Source organism: Halictus rubicundus, unplaced genomic scaffold (genome assembly GCF_050948215.1).
Source record: "Halictus rubicundus isolate RS-2024b unplaced genomic scaffold, iyHalRubi1_principal scaffold0020, whole genome shotgun sequence".
NCBI classification, from domain to species: domain Eukaryota; kingdom Metazoa; phylum Arthropoda; class Insecta; order Hymenoptera; family Halictidae; genus Halictus; species Halictus rubicundus.
In genome coordinates, this window is record NW_027488561.1 from 1302330 (window position 1) to 1326069 (window position 23740).

The following is a 23740-nucleotide window of genomic DNA, read 5'->3' on the forward strand; positions in this document are numbered from 1 at the left end:
TATCCTATCCTCTAGCCTATCCTATCCTCTATCCTATCCTCTCCTCTATCCTATCGTATCCTCTGTCCTATCCTATCCTCTATCCTATCCTATCCTCTATCCTATCCTATCCTCTATCCTATCCAATCCCCTATCGTATCCTCTATCGTATCCTAACCTCTATCCTATCCAATCCAGTATCGTATTCTCTATCCTATCCCATTCTCTATCTTATTCTATCCTCCATCCTATCCTCTCCTCAATCCTATCCTATCCGCAATCCTATCCTATCCTCTATCCGATCCTATCCTCTATCCTATCCTCTATCCTATCCTCAATCTTATCCTATCCTCTATCTTATCCTATCCTCTATCCTATGCTATCCTCTATCGTATCCTCTATCCTATCCTATCCTTAATCCTATCCTATCCTCTATCCAATCTTATACTTAATCCTATCCTATCCTCTATCCAATCCTATCCTCTATCATAACCTCTATCCTATCCGCAATCCTATCCAATCCTCTATCCAATCCTCTATCCTATCCTATACTCTATCCTATCCTATCCTCTATCTTATCCTATCCTCTATACTTTCCTATCGTCTATCGTATCCTATCCTCCATCCTATCCTCTATCGTATCCTACCATCTATCCTTTACTATCCTCTATCCTATCCTATCCTCTATCCTATCCTATCCTCTATCCTATCCTGTCCTCCATCCTATCCTATTCTCTATCCTATCCTATCCTCTATACTATCCTATCATATATCCTATCCTATCCTCAATCCTTTCCTGTCATCTATCCTATCCTATTCTCTATCTTATCCTATCCTCTATCCTATCCTATCCTGTATCCTTTCCTGTCATCTATCCTATCCTATCCTCTATCCTATCCTATCCTCAATCCTATTCTATCCTCTATCCTATCCTATCCTCTATCCTATCCTATCCTCTATCCTATCCTATCCTATCCTCTATCCTATCTTATCCTCTATCATATCCTATTATATCCTCTATCTCATAATATCCTCAATCCTACCCAATCCTCTATCCTATCCTCTATCCTATCCTCTATCCTATCCTATCCTCTATCCTATCCTATCCTCTATCCTATCCTATCCTCTATCCTATCCTATCCTCTATCCTATCCTATCCTCTATCCTATCCTATCCTCTATCCTATCCTATCCTCTATCCTATCCTATCCTCTATCCTATCCTATCCTCTATCCTATCCTATCCTCTATCCTATCCTATCCTCTATCCTATCCTATCCTCTATCCTATCCTATCCTCTATCCTATCCTATCCTCTATCCTATCCTATCCGCTATCCTATCCTATTTTCTATCCTATTCAATCCCCTATCGTAACCTCTATCCTATCCTGTCCTCTATCCTATCCTACCCTCAATCCTAACTTATTCTCTATCCTATCCTGTCCTCTATACTATCCTATCATCTATCCTATCCTAACCTCAATCCTTTTCTTCCATCTATCCTATACTATCCTCTATCCTATCCTATTCTCTATCCTATCCTATCCTCTATCCCATAATATCCTCAATCCTATCCAATCCTATATCCTATCCTCTATCCTATCCTATCCGCTACCCTATCATATCCTCTATCCAATCCAATCCCCTATCCTCTATCCTATCCTATCCTCTATCCTACCCTATCCTCTATCCTATCCTATCTTCTCTCCTATCCTATCCCATCCTCTATCCTATCCTATCCTCCAACCTATCCTATTCTCTATCCTATCCTATCCTCTATACTATCCTATCATCTATCCTATCCTATCCTCAATCCTTTCCTGTCATCTATCCTATCCTATTCTCTATCCTATCCTATCCTCAATCCTATTCTATCCTCTATCCTATCCTATCCTCTAGCCTATCCTATCCTCTATCCTATCCTCTCCTCTATCCTATCGTATCCTCTGTCCTATCCTATCCTCTATCCTATCCTATCCGCTATCCTATCCTATCCTCTATCCTATCCAATCCCCTGTCGTATCCTCTATCCTATCCTATCCTCTATCCCATAATATCCTCAATCCTACCCAATCCTATATCCTATCCTCTATCCTATCCTCTCCTCTATCCTATCGTATCCTCTGTCCTATCCTATCCTCTATCCTATCCTATCCGCTATCCTATCCTATTATCTATCCTATCCAATCCCCTATCGTATCCTCTATCCTACCCTATCCTCAATCCTATCCTATCCTCTATCCAATCCTATCCGCTATCCTATCCTATCCGCTATCCTATCCTATTCTCTATCCCATCCTATCCTCTATCCTATCCTATCCTGTATCCTTTCCTGTCATCTATCCTATCCTATCCTCTATCATATCCTATCCTCAATCCTATCCTATTCTCTATCATATACTATCCTCTATCCTATCCTATCCTCTATCCTATCCAATCCCCTATCGTATCCTCTATCCTATCCTATCCTCTATCCTATCCTATCCTGTATCCTATCCTATCCTCTATCCTATCCTATCCTCTATCCTATCCTATCCTCTATCCTATCCTATCCTCCATCCTATCCTATTCTCTATCCTATCCTATCCTCTATACTATCCTATCATCTATCCTATCCTATCCTCAATCCTTTCCTGTCATCTATCCTATACTATCCTCTATCCTATCCTGTCTGCCATCCTATCCTATTCTCTATCCTATCCTATCCTCTATCCTACCCTATCCTCAATCCTATCCTATCCGCTATCCAATCCTATCCGCTATCCTATCCTATTCTCTACCCTATCATATCCTCTATCCTATCCTATCCTGTATCCTTTCCTGTCATCTATCCTATCCTATCCTCTATCATATCCTATCCTCAATCCTATCCTATTCTCTATCATATACTATCCTCTATCCTATCCTATCCTCTATCCTATCCTATCCGCTATCCTATCCTATCCTCTATCCTATCCAATCCCCTATCGTATCCTCCATCCTATCCTATCCTCTATCCTATCCTGTATCCTGTATCCTATCCTATCCTCTATCCTATCCTATCCTCTATCCTATCCTATCCTCTATCCTATCCTATCTTCTATCCTATCCTATCGTCTATCCTATCCTATCCTCTATCCTATCCTATCCTCTATCCTATCCTATCCTCTATCCTATCCTATCCTCTATCCTATCCTATCCTCTAGCCTATCCTATCCTCTATCCTATCCTCTCTTCTATCCTATCGTATCCTCTGTCCTATCCTATCCTCTATCCTCTCCTATCCGCTATCCTATCCTATTCTCTATCCTATCCTATCCTCTATCCTATCCTATCCTGTATCCTTTCCTGTCATCTATCCTATCCTATCCTCTATTCTATCCTATCCTCAATCCTATCCTATCCTCTAGCCTATCCTATCCTCTATCCTATCCTCTCCTCTATCCTATCGTATCCTCTGTCCTATCCTATCCTCTATCCTATCCTATCCGCTATCCTATCCTATCCTCTATCCTATCCAATCCCCTATCGTATCCTCTATCCTATCCTATCCTCTATCCTATCCTATCCTGTATCCAATCCTATCCTCTATCCTATCCTATCCTCTATCCAATCCTATCCGCTATCCTATCCTATCCGCTATCCTATCCTATTCTCTATCCTATCCTATCCTCTATCCTATCCTATCCTGTATCCTTTCCTGTCTTCTATCCTATTCTATCCTCTATCCTATCCTATCCTCAATCCTATCCTATCCTCTATCCTATCCTATCCTATTCTCTATCATATACTATCCTCTATCCTATCCTATCTTCTATCCTATCCTATCCTCTATCCTATCCTATCCTCTATCCTATCCTATCCTCTATCCTATCCTATCCTGTATCCAATCCTATCCTCTATCCTATCCTATCCTCTATCCAATCCTATCCGCTATCCTATCCTATCCGCTATCCTATCCTATTCTCTATCCTATCCTATCCTCTATCCTATCCTATCCTGTATCCTTTCCTGTCTTCTATCCTATCCTATCCTCTATCCTATCCTATCCTCTATCCTATCCTATCCTCTATCCTATCCTATCCTCTATCCTATCCTATCCTCTATCCTATCCTATCCTCTATCCTATCCTATCCTCTATCCTATCCTATCCTCTAGCCTATCCTATCCTCTATCCTATCCTCTCTTCTATCCTATCCTATCCTCTGTCCTATCCTATCCTCTATCCTATCCTATCCGCTATCCTATCCTATCCTCTATCCTATCCAATCCCCTATCGTATCGTCTATCCTATCCTATCCTCTATCCTATCCTGTATCCTGTATCCTATCCTATCCTCTATCCTATCCTATCCTCTATCCTATCCTATCTTCTATCCTATCCTATCCTCTATCCTATCCTATCCTCTATCCTATCCTATCCTCTATCCTATCCTATCCTCTATCCTATCCTATCCTCTATCCTATCCTATCCTCTAGCCTATCCTATCCTCTATCCTATCCTCTATCCTATCCTATCCTCTATCCTATCCTATCCGCTATCCTATCCTATTCTCTATCCTATCCTATCCTCTATCCTATCCTATCCTGTATCCTTTCCTGTCTTCTATCCTATCCTATCCTCTATCCTATCCTATCCTCTATCCTATCCTATCCTCTATCCTATCCTATCCTATCCTCTATCCTATCCTATCCTCTATCCTATCCTATCCTCTATCCTATCCTATGCTCTATCCTATCCTATCCTCTAGCCTATCCTATCCTCTATCCTATCCTCTCTTCTATCCTATCCTATCCTCTGTCCTATCCTATCCTCTATCCTATCCTATCCGCTATCCTATCCTATCCTCTATCCTATCCAATCCCCTATCGTATCGTCTATCCTATCCTATCCTCTATCCTATCCTGTATCCTGTATCCTATCCTATCCTCTATCCTATCCTATCCTCTATCCTATCCTATCCTCTATCCTATCCTATCCTCTATCCTATCCTATCCTCTATCCTATCCTATCCTCTAGCCTATCCTATCCTCTATCCTATCCTCTCTTCTATCCTATCGTATCCTCTGTCCTATCCTATCCTCTATCCTATCCTATCCGCTATCCTATCCTATTCTCTATCCTATCCTATCCTGTATCCTATCCTATCCTGTATCCTTTCCTGTCATCTATCCTATCCTATCCTCTATTCTATCTTATCCTCAATCCTATAATATCCTCTAGCCTATCCTATCCTCTATCCTATCCTCCCCTCTATCCTATCGTATCCTCTGTCCTATCCTCTCCTCTATCCTATCCTATCCGCTATCCTATCCTATCCTCTATCCTATCCAATCCCCTATCGTATCCTCCATCCTATCCTATCCTCTATCCTATCCTATCCTGTATCCTATCCTATCCTGCATCAAATCCTATCCTCTATCCTATCCTGTCCTCCATCCTATCCTATCCTCTATCCTATCCTATCCTCTATCCTATCCTATCTTCTATCCTATCCTATCCTCTATCCTATCCTATCCTCTATCCTATCCTATCCTCTATCCTATCCTATCCTGTATCCAATCCTATCCTCTATCCTATCCTATCCTCTATCCAATCCTATCCGCTATCCTATCCTATCCGCTATCCTATCCTATTCTCTATCCTATCCTATCCTCTATCCTATCCTATCCTGTATCCTTTCCTGTCTTCTATCCTATCCTATCCTCTATCCTATCCTATCCTCTATCCTATCCTATCCTCTATCCTATCCTATCCTCTATCCTATCCTATCCTCTATCCTATCCTATCCTCTATCCTATCCTATCCTCTATCCTATCCTATCCTCTAGCCTATCCTATCCTCTATCCTATCCTCTCTTCTATCCTATCCTATCCTCTGTCCTATCCTATCCTCTATCCTATCCTATCCGCTATCCTATCCTATCCTCTATCCTATCCAATCCCCTATCGTATCGTCTATCCTATCCTATCCTCTATCCTATCCTGTCTCCTGTATCCTATCCTATCCTCTATCCTATCCTATCCTCTATCCTATCCTATCTTCTATCCTATCCTATCCTCTATCCTATCCTATCCTCTATCCTATCCTATCCTCTATCCTATCCTATCCTCTATCCTATCCTATCCTCTATCCTATCCTATCCTCTAGCCTATCCTATCCTCTATCCTATCCTCTATCCTATCCTATCCTGTATCCTATCCTATCCGCTATCCTATCCTATTCTCTATCCTATCCTATCCTCTATCCTATCCTATCCTGTATCCTTTCCTGTCTTCTATCCTATCCTATCCTCTATCCTATCCTATCCTCTATCCTATCCTATCCTCTATCCTATCCTATCCTATCCTCTATCCTACCCTATCCTCTATCCTATCCTATCCTCTATCCTATCCTATGCTCTATCCTATCCTATCCTCTAGCCTATCCTATCCTCTATCCTATCCTCTCTTCTATCCTATCCTATCCTCTGTCCTATCCTATCCTCTATCCTATCCTATCCGCTATCCTATCCTATCCTCTCTCCTATCCAATCCCCTATCGTATCGTCTATCCTATCCTATCCTCTATCCTATCCTGTATCCTGTATCCTATCCTATCCTCTATCCTATCCTATTCTCTATCCTATCCTATCCTCTATCCTATCCTATCTTCTATCCTATCCTATCCTCTATCCTATCCTATCCTCTATCCTATCCTATCCTCTATCCTATCCTATCCTCTATCCTATCCTATCCTCTATCCTATCCTATCCTCTAGCCTATCCTATCCTCTATCCTATCCTATCCTCTATCCAATCCTATCCGCTATCCTATCCTATCCGCTATCCTATCCTATTCTCTATCCTATCCTATCCTCTATCCTATCCTCTATCCTATCCTCTATCCTATCCTCTATCCTATCTTATCCTCTATCATATCCTATCCTATCCTCTATCCCATATTATCCTCAATCCTATCCAATCCTATATCCTATCCTCTATCCTATCCTATCCGCTACCCTATCATATCCTCTATCCTATCCAATCCCCTATCCTCTATCCTATCCTATCCTCTATCCTACCCTATCCTCTATCCTATCCTATCCTCCCTCCTATCCTATCCTATCCTCTATCCCATAATATCCTCAATCCTATCCAATCCTATATCCTATCCTCTATCCTATCCTATCCGCTATCCTATCCTATCCGCTATCCTATCCTATCCGCTATTCTATCCTATCCTCTATCCTATCCTATCCTCTAGCTTATCCTATCCTCTATCCTATCCTCTCCTCTATCCTATCGTATCCTCTGTCCTATCCTATCCTCTATCCTATCCTATCCGCTATCCTATCCTATTCTCTATCCTATCCAATCCCCTATCGTATCCTCTATCCTATCCTATCCTCTATCCTATCCTATCCTGTATCCTATCCTATCCTCTATCCTATCCTATCCTCTATCCTATCCTATCCTCTATCCTATCCTATCCTCCAACCTATCCTATTCTCTATCCTATCCTATCCTCTATAATATCCTATCATCTATCCTATCCTATCCTCAATCCTTTCCTGTCATCTATCCTATCCTATTCTCTATCCTATCCTATCCTCAATCCTATTCTATCCTCTATCCTATCCTATCCTCTATCCTATCCTATCCTCTATCCTATCCTATCCTATCCTCTATCCTATCTTATCCTCTATCATACCCTATTATATCCTCTATCCCATAATATCCTCAATCCTACCCAGTCCTCTATCCTATCCTCTATCCTATCCTATCCTCTCCTCTATCCTATCGTATCCTCTGTCCTATCCTATCCTCTATCCTGTCCTATCCGCTATCCTATCCTATTCTCTATCCTTTCCAATCCCCTATCGTATCCTCTATCCTATCCTATCCTCTATCCTATCCTATCCTCTATCCTATCCTATTCTCTATCCTATCCTATCCTCTATCCTATCCTATCCTCTATCCTATCCTATCCTCTAGCCTATCCTATCCTCTATCCTATCCTCTCCTCTATCCTATCGTATCCTCTGTCCTATCCTATCCTCTATCCTATCCTATCCGCTATCCTATCCTATTCTCTATCCTATCCAATCCCCTATCGTATCCTCTATCCTATCCTATCCTCTATCCTATCCTATCCTGTATCCTATCCTATCCTCTATCCTATCCTATCCTCTATCCTATCCTATCCTCTATCCTATCCTATCCTCCAACCTATCCTATTCTCTATCCTATCCTATCCTCTATAATATCCTATCATCTATCCTATCCTATCCTCAATCCTTTCCTGTCATCTATCCTATCCTATTCTCTATCCTATCCTATCCTCAATCCTATTCTATCCTCTATCCTATCCTATCCTCTATCCTATCCTATCCTATCCTCTATCCTATCTTATCCTCTATCATACCCTATTATATCCTCTATCCCATAATATCCTCAATCCTACCCAGTCCTCTATCCTATCCTCTATCCTATCCTATCCTCTCCTCTATCCTATCGTATCCTCTGTCCTATCCTATCCTCTATCCTATCCTATCCGCTATCCTATCCTATTCTCTATCCTTTCCAATCCCCTATCGTATCCTCTATCCTATCCTATCCTCTATCCTATCCTATCCTCTATCCTATCCTATTCTCTATCCTATCCTACCCTCTATCCTATCCTATCCTCTATCCTATCCTATCCTCTAGCCTATCCTATCCTCTATCCTATCCTCTCCTCTATCCTATCGTATCCTCTGTCCTATCCTATCCTCTATCCTATCCTATCCGCTATCCTATCCTATCCTCTATCCTATCCAATCCCCTATCGTATCCTCTATCCTATCCTATCCTCTATCCTATCCTATCCTGTATCCAATCCTATCCTCTATCCTATCCAATCCCCTATCGTATCCTCTATCCCATCCTATCCTCTATCCTATCCCATCCGCTACCCTATCCTATCCTCTATCCTATCATATCCCCTATCGTATCCTCTATCCTATCCTATCCTCTATCCTATCCTATCCTCTATCCTATCCTATCCTCCAACCTATCCTATTCTCTATCCTATCCTATCCTCTATACTATCCTATCCTCTATCCTATCCAATCCTCTATCCTATCCTATCCTCTATCCTATCCTATCCTCTAGCCTATCCTATCCTCTAGCCTATCCTATCCTCTATCCTATCCTCTCTTCTATCCTATCGTATCCTCTGTCCTATCCTATCCTCTATCCTATCCTATCCGCTATCCTATCCTATCCTCTATCCTATCCAATCCCCTATCGTATCCTCTATCCTATCGTATCCTCTATCCTATCCTGTATCCTGTATCCTATCCTATCCTCTATCCTATCCTATCCTCTATCCTATCCTATCATATCCTCTATCCCATATTATCCTCAATCCTATCCAATCCTATATCCTATCCTCTATCCTATCCTATCCGCTACCCTATCATATCCTCTATCCTATCCAATCCCCTATCCTCTATCCTATCCTATCCTCTATCCTACCCTATCCTCTATCCTATCCTATCCTCTCTCCTATCCTATCCTATCCTCTATCCCATAATATCCTCAATCCTATCCAATCCTATATCCTATCCTCTATCCTATCCTATCCGCTATCCTATCCTATCCGCTATCCTATCCTATCCGCTATTCTATCCTATCCTCTATCCTATCCTATCCTCTAGCTTATCCTATCCTCTATCCTATCCTCTCCTCTATCCTATCGTATCCTCTGTCCTATCCTATCCTCTATCCTATCCTATCCGCTATCCTATCCTATTCTCTATCCTATCCAATCCCCTATCCTATCCTGTATCCTATCCTATCCTCTATCCTATCCTATCCTCTATCCTATCCTATCCCCTATCCTATCCTATCCTCCAACCTATCCTATTCTCTATCCTATCCTATCCTCTATAATATCCTATCATCTATCCTATCCTATCCTCAATCCTTTCCTGTCATCTATCCTATCCTATTCTCTATCCTATCCTATCCTCAATCCTATTCTATCCTCTATCCTATCCTATCCTCTATCCTATCCTATCCTCTATCCTATCCTATCCTATCCTCTATCCTATCTTATCCTCTATCATACCCTATTATATCCTCTATCCCACAATATCCTCAATCCTACCCAGTCCTCTATCCTATCCTCTATCCTATCCTATCCTCTCCTCTATCCTATCGTATCCTCTGTCCTATCCTATCCTCAATCCTATCCTATCCGCTATCCTATCCTATTCTCTATCCTTTCCAATCCCCTATCGTATCCTCTATCCTATCCTATCCTCTATCCTATCCTATCCTGTATCCTATCCTATCCTCTATCCTATCCTATCCTCTATCCTATCCTATTCTCTATCCTATCCTATCCTCTATCCTATCCTATCCTCTATCCTATCCTATCCTCTAGCCTATCCTATCCTCTATCCTATCCTCTCCTCTATCCTATCGTATCCTCTGTCCTATCCTATCCTCTATCCTATCCTATCCGCTATCCTATCCTATCCTCTATCCTATCCAATCCCCTATCGTATCCTCTATCCTATCCTATCCTCTATCCTATCCTATCCTGTATCCAATCCTATCCTCTATCCTATCCAATCCCCTATCGTATCCTCTATCCCATCCTATCCTCTATCCTATCCCATCCGCTACCCTATCCTATCCTCTATCCTATCATATCCCCTATCGTATCCTCTATCCTATCCTATCCTCTATCCTATCCTATCCTCTATCCTATCCTATCCTCTATCCTATCCTATCCTCCAACCTATCCTATTCTCTATCCTATCCTATCCTCTATACTATCCTATCCTCTATCCTATCCAATCCTCTATCCTATCCTATCCTCTATCCTATCCTATCCTCTAGCCTATCCTATCCTCTAGCCTATCCTATCCTCTATCCTATCCTCTCTTCTATCCTATCGTATCCTCTGTCCTATCCTATCCTCTATCCTATCCTATCCGCTATCCTATCCTATCCTCTATCCTATCCAATCCCCTATCGTATCCTCTATCCTATCGTATCCTCTATCCTATCCTGTATCCTGTATCCTATCCTATCCTCTATCCTATCCTATCCTCTATCCTATCCTATCCTCTATCCTATCCTATCTTATATCCTATCCTATCCTCTATCCTATCCTATCCTCTATCCTATCCTATTCTCTATCCTATCCTATCCTCTATCCTATCCTATCCTGTATCCTTTCCTGTCATCTATCCTATCCTATCCTCTATCCTATCCTATCCTCTAACCTATCCTATCCTCTAGCCTATCCTATCCTCTATCCTATCCTCTCCTCTATCCTATCGTATCCTCTGTCCTATCCTATCCTCTATCCTATCCTATCCTCTATCCTATCCTATCCTCTATCCTATCCAATCCCCTATCGTATCCTCTATCGTATCCTAACCTCTATCCTATCCAATCCAGTATCGTATTCTCTATCCTATCCCATTCTCTATCTTATTCTATCCTCCATCCTATCCTCTCCTCAATCCTATCCTATCCGCAATCCTATCCTATCCTCTATCCGATCCTATCCTCTATCCTATCCTCTATCCTATCCTCAATCTTATCCTATCCTCTATCTTATCCTATCCTCTATCCTATGCTATCCTCTATCGTATCCTCTATCCTATCCTATCCTTAATCCTATCCTATCCTCTATCCAATCTTATACTTAATCCTATCCTATCCTCTATCCAATCCTATCCTCTATCATAACCTCTATCCTATCCGCAATCCTATCCAATCCTCTATCCAATCCTCTATCCTATCCTATACTCTATCCTATCCTATCCTCTATCTTATCCTATCCTCTATACTTTCCTATCGTCTATCGTATCCTATCCTCCATCCTATCCTCTATCGTATCCTACCATCTATCCTTTACTATCCTCTATCCTATCCTATCCTCTATCCTATCCTATCCTCTATCCTATCCTGTCCTCCATCCTATCCTATTCTCTATCCTATCCTATCCTCTATACTATCCTATCATATATCCTATCCTATCCTCAATCCTTTCCTGTCATCTATCCTATCCTATTCTCTATCTTATCCTATCCTCTATCCTATCCTATCCTGTATCCTTTCCTGTCATCTATCCTATCCTATCCTCTATCCTATCCTATCCTCAATCCTATTCTATCCTCTATCCTATCCTATCCTCTATCCTATCCTATCCTCTATCCTATCCTATCCTATCCTCTATCCTATCTTATCCTCTATCATATCCTATTATATCCTCTATCTCATAATATCCTCAATCCTACCCAATCCTCTATCCTATCCTCTATCCTATCCTCTATCCTATCCTATCCTCTATCCTATCCTATCCTCTATCCTATCCTATCCTCTATCCTATCCTATCCTCTATCCTATCCTATCCTCTATCCTATCCTATCCTCTATCCTATCCTATCCTCTATCCTATCCTATCCTCTATCCTATCCTATCCTCTATCCTATTGAATCCCCTATCGTATCCTCTATCCCATCCTATCCTCTATCCTATCCTATCCGCTATCCTATCCTATTTTCTATCCTATTCAATCCCCTATCGTAACCTCTATCCTATCCTGTCCTCTATCCTATCCTACCCTCAATCCTAACTTATTCTCTATCCTATCCTGTCCTCTATACTATCCTATCATCTATCCTATCCTAACCTCAATCCTTTTCTTCCATCTATCCTATACTATCCTCTATCCTATCCTATTCTCTATCCTATCCTATCCTCTATCCTATCCTATCCTATCCTCTATCCCATTATATCCTCAATCCTATCCAATCCTATATCCTATCCTCTATCCTATCCTATCCGCTACCCTATCATATCCTCTATCCAATCCAATCCCCTATCCTCTATCCTATCCTATCCTCTATCCTACCCTATCCTCTATCCTATCCTATCCTCTCTCCTATCCTATCCCATCCTCTATCCTATCCTATCCTCCAACCTATCCTATTCTCTATCCTATCCTATCCTCTATACTATCCTATCATCTATCCTATCCTATCCTCAATCCTTTCCTGTCATCTATCCTATCCTATTCTCTATCCTATCCTATCCTCAATCCTATTCTATCCTCTATCCTATCCTATCCTCTAGCCTATCCTATCCTCTATCCTATCCTCTCCTCTATCCTATCGTATCCTCTGTCCTATCCTATCCTCTATCCTATCCTATCCGCTATCCTATCCTATCCTCTATCCTATCCAATCCCCTGTCGTATCCTCTATCCTATCCTATCCTCTATCCTATCCTATCCTGTATCCAATCCTATCCTCTATCCTATCCTATCCTCTATCCAATCCTATCCGCTATCCTATCCTATCCGCTATCCTATCCTATTCTCTATCCTATCCTATCCTGTATCCTTTCCTGTCATCTATCCTATTCTATCCTCTATCCTATCCTATCCTCAATCCTATCCTATCCTCTATCCTATCCTATCCTATTCTCTATCATATACTATCCTCTATCCTATCCTATCTTCTATCCTATCCTATCCTCTATCCTATCCTATCCTATTCTCTATCATATACTATCCTCTATCCTATCCTATCTTCTATCCTATCCTATCCTCTATCCTATCCTGTCCTCTATCCTATCCTCTATAATATCGTATCCTCTATCCTATCCTATCCTCTATCCGTTCCTATCCTCTATCCTATAATATCATATATCCTATCCTATCCTCTATCCTATCCTATCCTCTACCCTATCCTATCCTCTATCCTATAATATCATCTATCGTATACTATTCTCTATCCTATCCTATCCTATTATGTATCCTATACTCTACCCTATCCCATCCTCTATCCTATCCTATCCTATTCTGTATCCTATACTCTACCCTATCCCATCCTCTATCCTATCCTATCCTATTCTGTATCCTATACTCTACCCTATCCCATCCTCTATCCTATCCTATCCTCTATCCTATCCTATCCTCTACCCTATCCTATCCTCTATCCTATCCAATCCCCTATCCTATCCTCTATCCTATCCTATCCTCTATCCTATCCTTTCCTCTATCCTATCCTATCCTCTATCCGAACCTATCCTCTATCCTATCCTATCCTCTATCCTATAATATCATATATCCTATCCTATCCTCTATCCTATCCTATTCTTTATCCTATCCTATCATCTATCCTATCCTATCCTCTATCCTATCCTATCCTCTAGCCTATCCTATCCTCTATCCTATCCTCTCCTCTATCCTATCGTATCCTCTGTCCTATCCTATCCTCTATCCTATCCTATCCGCTATCCTATCCTATCCTCTATCCTATCCAATCCCCTATCGTATCCTCTATCCTATCCTATCCTCTATCCTATCCTATCCTGTATCCTATCCTATCCTCTATCCTATTCTATCCTCTATCCTATCCTATCCTCAATCCTATCCTATCCTCTATCCTATCCTATCCTATTCTCTATCATATACTATCCTCTATCCTATCCTATCTTCTATCCTATCCTATCCTCTATCCTATCCTATCCTCTATCCTATCCTATCTTCTATCCTATCCTATCCTCTATCCTATCCTATCCTCTATCCTATCCTATCCTCTATCCTATCCTATCCTCTATCCTATCCTATCCTCTATCCTATCCTATAGTCTATCCTATCGAATCCCCTATCGTATCCTCTTTCCCATCCTATCCTCTATCCTATCCTATCCGCTACCCTATCCTATCCTCTATCCTATCATATACCCTATCGTATCCTCTATGCTATCCTATCCTCAATCCTATCTTATCCTCTATCCTATCCTATCAGCTATCCTATCCTATTCTCTTTCCTATCGTATCCTCTGTCCTATCCTATCCTCTATCCTATCCTATCCTCTATCCTATCCTATCCTCTATCCTATCCTATCCTCTATCCTATCCTATCCTCTATCCTATCTTATCCTCTATCATATCCTATTATATCCTCTATCCCATAATATCCTCAATCCTACCCAATCCTCTATCCTATCCTCTATCCTATCCTATCCTCCATTCTATCCTATCCTCTAGCCTATCCTATCCTCTATCCTATCCTCTCCTCTATCCTATCCTATCCGCTATCCAATCCTATCCGCTATCCTATTCTATTCTCTATCCTATGCTATCCTCTATCCTATCCTATCCTGTATCCTCTCCTGTCATCTATCCTATCCTATCCTCTATCCTATCCTCTATCCTATCCTATCATCAATCCTATCCTATCCTCTATCCTATCCTATCCTATTCTCTATCATATACTATCCTCAATCCTATCCTATCCTCTATAATATCCTATCCTCTATCCTATCCTATCCTCTATCCTATCCTATCCTATCCTCTATCCTACCTTATCCTCTATCATATCCTATCCTATCCTCTATCCCATAATATCCTGAATCCTACCCAATCCTATATCCTATCCTCTATCCTATCCTCAATCCTATCCTATCCTCTATCCTATCCTATCCTCTATCCTATCCTATCCTCTATCCTATCCTATCCTCTATCCTATCTTATCCTCTATCATATCCTATTATATCCTCTATCCCATAATATCCTCAATCCTACTCAATCCTCTATCCTATCCTCTATCCTATCCTATCCTCTATCCTATCCTATCCTCTATTCTATTCTATCCTCTAGCCTATCCTATCCTCTATCCTATCCTCTCCTCTATCCTATCCTATCCGCTATCCTATCATATCCTCTATCCTATCCTATCCTCTATCCTATCCTATCTTCTATCCTATCCTAACCTCTATCCTATCCTATCCTCTATCCTATCCTATCCTCTATCCTATCCTATCCTCTATCCTATCCTATCCTCTATCCTATCCTATCCTCTAGCCTATCCTATCCTCTATCCTATCCTATCCTCTATCCTATCCTATCCTCTAGCCTATCCTATCCTCTATCCTATCCTCTCTTCTATCCTATCGTATCCTCTATCCTATCCTATCCTCTATCCTATCCTATTCTCTATCCTATCCTATCCTCTATCCTATCCTATCCTGTATCCTTTCCTGTCATCTATCCTATCCTATCCTCTATCCTATCCTATCCTCTAACCTATCCTATCCTCTAGCCTATCCTATCCTCTATCCTATCCTCTCCTCTATCCTATCGTATCCTCTGTCCTATCCTATCCTCTATCCTATCCTATCCTCTATCCTATCCTATCCTCTATCCTATCCAATCCCCGATCGTATCCTCTATCCTATCCTATCCTCTATCCTATCGTATCCTGTATCCTATCCTATCCTCTACCCTATCCTATCCTCTATCCAATCCTATCCGCTATCCTATCCTATCCGCTATCCTATCCTATTCTCTATCCTATCCTATCCTCTATCCTATCCTATCCTGTATCCTTTCCTGTCATCTATCCTATTCTATCCTCTATCCTATCCTATCCTCAATCCTATCCTATCATCTATCCTATCCTATCCTATTCTCTATCATATACTATCCTCTATCCTATCCTATCTTCTATCCTATCTTATCCTCTATCATATCCTATCCTATCCTCTATCCCATATTATCCTCAATCCTATCCAATCCTATATCCTATCCTCTATCCTATCCTATCCGCTACCCTATAATATCCTCTATCCTATCCAATCCCCTATCCTCTATCCTATCCTATCCTCTATCCTACCCTATCCTCTATCCTATCCTATCCTCTCTCCTATCCTATCCTATCCTCTATCCCATAATATCCTCAATCCTATCCAATCATATATCCTATCCTCTATCCTATCCTATCCGCTATCCTATCCTATCCGCTATCCTATCCTATCCGCTATCCTATCCTATCCTCTATCCTATCCTATCCTCTAGCCTATCCTATCCTCTATCCTATCCTCTCCTCTATCCTATCGTATCCTCTGTCCTATCCTATCCTCTATCCTATCCTATCCGCTATCCTATCCTATCCTCTATCCTATCCAATCCCCTATCGTATCCTCTATCTTATCCTATCCTCTATCCTATCCTATCCTGTATCCAATCCTATCCTCTATCCTATCCTATCCTCTATCCAATCCTATCCGCTATTTTATCCTATCCGCTATCCTATCCTATTCTCTATCCTATCCTATCCTGTATCCTTTCCTGTCATCTATCCTATTCTATCCTCTATCCTATCCTATCCTCAATCCTATCCTATCATCTATCCTATCCTATCCTATTCTCTATCATATACTATCCTCTATCCTATCCTATCTTCTATCCTATCCTATCCTCTATCCTATCCTATCCTCTATCCTATCCTATCCTCTATCCTATCCTATCCTCTATCCTATCCTATCCTCTATCCTATCCTCTATCCTATCCTATCCTCTATCCTATCCTATCCTCTATCCTATCGTATCCTCTATCCTATCTTATCCTCTATCATATCCTATTATATCCTCTATCCCATAATATCCTCAATCCTACGCAATCCTCTATCCTATCCTCTATCCTATCCTATCCTCTAACCTATCCTATCCTCTAGCCTATCCTATCCTCTATCCTATCCTCTCCTCTATCCTATCGTATCCTCTGTCCTATCCTATCCTCTAGCCTATCCTATTCTCTATCCTATCCTATCCTCTATCCTATCCAATCCCCTATCGTATCCTCTATCCTATCCTATCCTCTATCCAATCCTATCCGCTATCCTATCCTATCCGCTATCCTATCCTATTCTCTATCCTATCCTCTATCCTACCCTATCCTCAATCCTATCCTATCCGCTACCCTATCCTATCCTCTATCCTATCATATATCCTATCGTATCATCCATCCTATCCTATCCTCTATGCTATCCTATCCTCAATCCTATCATATCCTCTATCCTATCCTATCAGCTATCCTATCCTATTCTCTTTCCTATCGTATCCTCTGTCCTATCCTATACTCTATCCTATCCTATCCGCTATCCTATCCTTTCCTCTATCCTATCCTATCCTCTATCCTACCCTATCCTCTATCCTATCCTATCCTCTATCCTATCCTATACTCCATCCTATCCTATTCTCTATCCTATCCTATCCTCTATACTATCCTATCATCTATCCTATCCTATCCTCAATCCTTTCCTGTCATCTATCCTATACTATCCTCTATCCTATCCTATCCTGTATCCTTTCCTGTCATCTATCCAATCCTATACTCTATCCTATCCTATCCTCAATCCTATCCTATCCTCTATGCTATCCTATCCTCAATCCTATCTTACCCTCTATCCTATCCTATCAGCTATCCTATCCTCTATCCTATCCTATCCTCCATCCTATCCCATTCTCTATCCTATCCTATCCTCTATACTATCCTATCATCTATCCTATCCTATCCTCAATCCTTTCCTGTCATCTATCCTATACTATCCTCTATCCTATCCTATCCTGTATCCTTTCCTGTCATCTATCCAATCCTATACTCTATCCTATCCTATCCTCAATCCTATCCTATCCTCTATCGTATCCTATCCTCTATCCTATCCTATCCTCTATCCTATCCTATCCTCTATCCTATCTTATCCTCTATCATATCCTATTATATCCTCTATCCCATAATATCCTCAATCCTACCCAATCCTCTATCCTATCCTCTATCCTATCCTATCCTCTATCCTATCCTATCCTCTATCCTATCCTATCCTCTAGCCTATCCTATCCTCTATCCTATCCTCTCCTCTATCCTATCGTATCCTCTGTCCTATCCTATCCTCTATCCTATCCTATCCGCTATCCTATCCTATCCTCTATCCTATCCAATCCCCTATCGTATCCTCTATCCTATCCCATCCTGTATCCTATCCTATCCTCTATCCTATCCTATCCTCTATCCTATCCTATCCTCCATCCTGACCTATTCTCTATCGTATCCTATCCTCTATACTATCCTATCATCTATCCTATCCTATTCTCAATCCTTTCCTGTCATCTATCCTATACTATCCTCTATCCTATCCTATCCGCCATCCTATCCTATTCTCTATCCTATCCTATCCTCTATCCTACCCTATCCTCAATCCTATCCTATCCTCTATCCAATCCTATCCGCTATCCTATCCTATCCGCTATCCTATCCTATTCTCTATCCTATCCTATCCTCTATCCTATCCTATCCTCTATCCTATCTTATCCTCTATCCTTTCCTATCCTCTATCCTATCCAATCCCCTATCGTATCCTCTATCCCATCCTATCCTCTACCCTATCCTATCCGCTACCCTATCCTATCCTCTATCCTATCATATCCCCTATCGTATCCCCTATCCTATCCTCTCCTCTATGCTATCCTATCCTCAATCCTATCTTACCCTCTATCCTATCCTATCAGCTATCCTATCCTATCCTCTATCCTATCCTATCCACTATCCTATCCTATCCTCAATCCTATCCTATCCTCAATCCTATCCTATCCTTTATCCTATCCTAACCTCTATGCTATCCCATCCTCTCCCCTATACTATGCTCTATCCTATCCTTTCCTCTATCCTATCCTATCCTCTATTCTATCCTATCCTCCATCATCTCCTGTCCTCTATCCTATCCAATCCCCTATCGGATCCTCTATCCTATCCTATCCTCTATCCTATCCTATCCTCAATCCTATCCTATCCCCTATCCTATCCTATCCTCTATCCTATAATATCCTCTATCCTATTCTATACTCTATCCAATCCTATCCTATCCAATCCCCTATCCTATCCTCTATTCGATCCTATCCTCTATCCTATCCTATCCTCTATACTATCGTATCCTCTATCCTATCCTGTCCTCGATCATATAATATCATCCATCCTATCCTATTCTCTATCCTACCCTATCCTATCCTCTATCGTATCCTATCCTCTATCCTATCCAATCCTATATCCTATACTCTATCCTATCCTATCCTCTATCCTATCCTATCCTCTATCCTATCCTATCCTCTATCCTATCCTATCCTCAATCCTATCCTATCCTCTCTCCTATCCTATCCTCTATCCTATCCTATCCTCTATCCTATCCTATCCTCTATCCTATCCTATACTCTATCCTATCCTATCCTCTATCCTATCCTATCGTCTATCCTATCCTATCCTCAATCCTATCCTATCCTCTATCCTATCCTATCCTGTATGCTGTCCCATCCTCTATCCTATCGTATGCTCTATACTCTATCCTATTCTCTATAATATCCTATCCTCTATCCTATCCTATCCTCTATCCTATCCTATCGTCTATCCTATCCTTTCCACTATCCTATCCTATCCTCTATTCTATCCTATCCTCCATCGTCTCCTGTCCACTATCCTATCCAATCCCCTATCCTATCCTCTATCGTCTCCTATCCTCTATCCTATCCAATCCCCTATTGGATCCTCTATCCTATCCTATCCTCTGTCCTATCCTATCCTCAATCCTATCCTATCCCCTATCCTATCCTATCCTCTATCCTATCCTATCCTCTATCCTATCCTATCCTCTATCCTATTCTATACTCTATCCTATCCTATCCTATCCAATCCCCTATCCTATCCTCTATTCTATCCTATCCTCTATCCTATCCTATCCTCTATCCTATCCTATCCTCTATCCTATCCTATCCTCAATCCTATCCTATCCCCTATCCTATCCTATCCTCTATCCTATCCTATCCTATCCTCTATCCTATCCTATCCTCTATCCTATTCTATACTATATCCTATCCTATCCTATCCAATCCCCTATCCTATCCTCTATTCTATCCTATCCTCTATCCTATCCTATCCTCTATCCTATCCTATCCTCTATCCTATCCTATCCTATCCTCAATCCTTTCCTGTCATCTATCCTATACTATCCTCTATCCTATCCTATCCTGTATCCTTTCCTGTCATCTATCCAATCCTATCCTGTATCCTATCCTATCCTCAATCCTATCCTATCCTCTATCCTATCCTATCCTCTATCCTATCCTATCCTCTATCCTATCCTAACCTCTATCCTATCTTATCCTCTATCATATCCTATTATATCCTCTATCCCATAATATCCTCAATCCTACCCAATCCTCTATCCTATCCTCTATCCTATCCTATCCTCTATCCTATCCTATCCTCTATCCTATCCTATCCTCTAGCCTATCCTATCCTCTATCCTATCCTCTCCTCTATCCTATCGTATCCTCTGTCCTATCCTATCCTCTATCCTATCCTATCTGCTATCCTATCCTATCCTCTATCCTATCCAATCCCCTATCGTAACCTCTATCCTATCCTATCCTCTATCCTATCCTATCCTGTATCCTATCCTATCCTCTATCCTATCCTATCCTCTATCCTATCCTATCCTCTATCCTATCCCATCCTCCATCCTATCCTATTTTCTATCCTATCCTATCCTCTATCCTATCCTATCCTGTATCCTTTCCTGTCATCTATCCTATCCTATCCTCTATCCTATCCTATCCTCTATCCTATCCTATCCTCTATCCTATCCTATCCTCAAGCCTATCCTATCCTATTCTCTATCATATACTATCCTATTCTCTATCATATACTATCCTCTATCCTATCATATCCTCTATCCTATCCTATCCTCTATCCTATCTTATCCTCTATCCTATCCTATCCTCTATCCTATCCAACCTTCTATCCTATCCTATCCTATCCTCTATCCAATCCTATCCGCTATCCTATCCTATCCTCTATCCTATCCTATTCTCTATCCTATCCTATCCTCTATCCTATCCTATCCTGTATCCTTTCCTGTCATCTATCCTATCCTATCCTCTATCCTATCCTATCCTATCCTCTATCCTTTCTTATCCTCTATCATATCCTATAATAGCCTCTATCCCATAATATCCTCAATCCTACCCAATCCTATATCGTATCCTCTATCCTATCCTCTGTCCTATCCTATCCTCTATCCTATCCTATCCTCTATCCTATCCTATCCTCTATCCTATCCAATCCCCTATCGTATCCTCTATCCCATCCTATCCTCTGTCCTATCCTATCCTCTATCCTATCCTATCCGCTATCCTATCCTATCCTCTATCCTATCCAATCCCCTATCGTATCCTCTATCCTATCCTATCCTCTATCCTATCCTATCCTCAATCCTATCCTATCCTCTATCCAATCCTATCCTCTATCCAATCCTATCCGCTATCCTATCCTATCCGCTATCCTATCCTATTCTCTATCCTATCCTATCCTCTATCCTATCCTATCCTGTATCCTTTCCTGTCATGTATCCTATCCTATCCTCTATCCTATCCTATCCTCAATCCTATCATATCCTCTATCCTATCCTATCCTATTCTCTATCATATACTATCCTCTATCCTATCCTATCCTCTATCCTATCCTATCCTCTATACTACCCTATCTTCTATCCTATCCTATCCTCTATCCTATCCTATCCTCTATCCTATCCTATCCTATCCTCTATCATATCCTATCCTATCCTCTATCCCATAATATCCACAATCCTACCCAATCCTATATCCTAACCTCTATCCTATCCTCTCCTCTATCCTATCGTATCCTCTGTCCTATCCTATCCTCTATCCTATCCTATCCGCTATCCTATCCTATCCTCTATCCTATCCAATCCCCTATCGTATCCTCTATCCTATCCTATCCTCTATCCTATCCTATCCTGTATCCTATCCTATCCTCTATCCTATCCTATCCTCTATCGTATCCTATCCTCTATCCTATCCTATCCTCCATCCTATCCTATTCTCTATCCTATCCTATCCTCTATACTATCCTATCATCTATCCTATCCTATCCTCAATCCTTTCCTGTCATCTATCCTATACTATCCTCTATCCTATCCTGTCCGCCATCCTATCCTATTCTCTATCCTATCCTATCCTCTATCCTACCCTATCCTCAATCCTATCCTATCCTCTATCCAATCCTATCCGCTATCCTATCCTATCCGCTATCCTATCCTATTCTCTATCCTATCCTATCCTCTATCCTATCCTATCCTGTATCCTTTCCTGTCATCTATCCTATCCTATCCTCTATCATATCCTATCCTCAATCCTATCCTATTCTCTATCCTATCCTATCCTATTCTCTATCATATACTATCCTCTATCCTATCCTATCCTCTATCCTATCCTATCCTCTATCCTATCTTGTCCTCTATCCTATCCTATCCTCTATCCTATCCTATCATCTATTCTATCCTATCCTATCCTCTATCCTATCTTATCCTCTATCATATCCTATCCTATCCTCTATCCCATACTATCCTCAATCCTATCCAATCCTATATCCTATCCTCTATCCTATCCTATCCGCTACCCTATCATATCCTCTATCCTATCCAATCCCCTATCCTCTATCCTATCCTATCCTCTATCCTACCCTATCCTCTATCCTATCCTATCCTCTCTCCTATCCTATCCTATCCTCTATCCCATAATATCCTCAATCCTATCCAATCCTATATCCTACCCTCTATCCTATCCTATCCGCTATCCTATCCTATCCGCTATCCTATCCTATCCGCTATCCTATCCTATCCTCTATCCTATCCTATCCTCTAGCTTATCCTATCCTCTATCCTATCCTCTCCTCTATCCTATCGTATCCTCTGTCCTATCCTATCCTCTATCCTATCCTATCCGCTAGCCTATCCTATTCTCTATCCTATCCAATCCCCTATCGTATCCTCTATCCTATCCTATCCTCTATCCTATCCTATCCTGTATCCTATCCTATCCTCTATCCTATCCTATCCTCTATCCTATCCTATTCTCTATCCTATCCTATCCTCTATCCTAT